We start from the raw sequence: 689 nt of genomic DNA on the forward strand, positions 1-689 counted from the left end.
ATTCAGGCATTTCACTGCTTCAGCTAAAAGAGAGTGCTCCTTCTACCCGGAGGAGGAGCTTGGCATAGTCTCGACCAGAGGCTGGCTCTCAGAAGCTAGCGGGCCTCTCTGGTATGCAGAAGGGAGAGGCAAGAAGGGATCTGAGAATCAGCAGAGATGATATACATGCTTGGGAAAGGCTCCATCTCATATTCGGTCCATTCAGTCCGGGACACTCTCCGATACAACTGCCCACAGCTCTTGTCAACTACTTCCTTCCAGAACAAGCCACCCAACACAATGACCAAAGATGCTGCCACTCAGCAACATAAACCAGATACAACCTGATGAGCAGATCAAGGGACTGCATCTCTGTTAACAAGCAAGACAGCACCTCCTGCTTCAGAGAAGCCAACGTAACTTCTCATAGAGCACAAAGCCAAGCAACACTGACTCCATCTGAACCCAAACATATTAACTGCACGCCTTCACTGACTTTAAGCATCTCATCAGAGGATACCACTGATTATCCCAATGTCAGCAACAAAGCTAGTCAAGCCTAGAGAAATACACGGAATAAGCAAATTCTTCCCATGAGGGAGAAACCATGGCTGTAAGCTTCTGCTGCGAGCCTCCAGCTTGAATTAGAAGTGCTAAAAAACAGGAGCAGTGTGGAAGCTTAAAGGAAAAAGCCAGGATTAAAGATGCTG

Source organism: Crocodylus porosus, unplaced genomic scaffold (genome assembly GCF_001723895.1).
Source record: "Crocodylus porosus isolate Cpor-Errol unplaced genomic scaffold, CroPor_comp1, whole genome shotgun sequence".
Taxonomy (NCBI): domain Eukaryota; kingdom Metazoa; phylum Chordata; order Crocodylia; family Crocodylidae; genus Crocodylus; species Crocodylus porosus.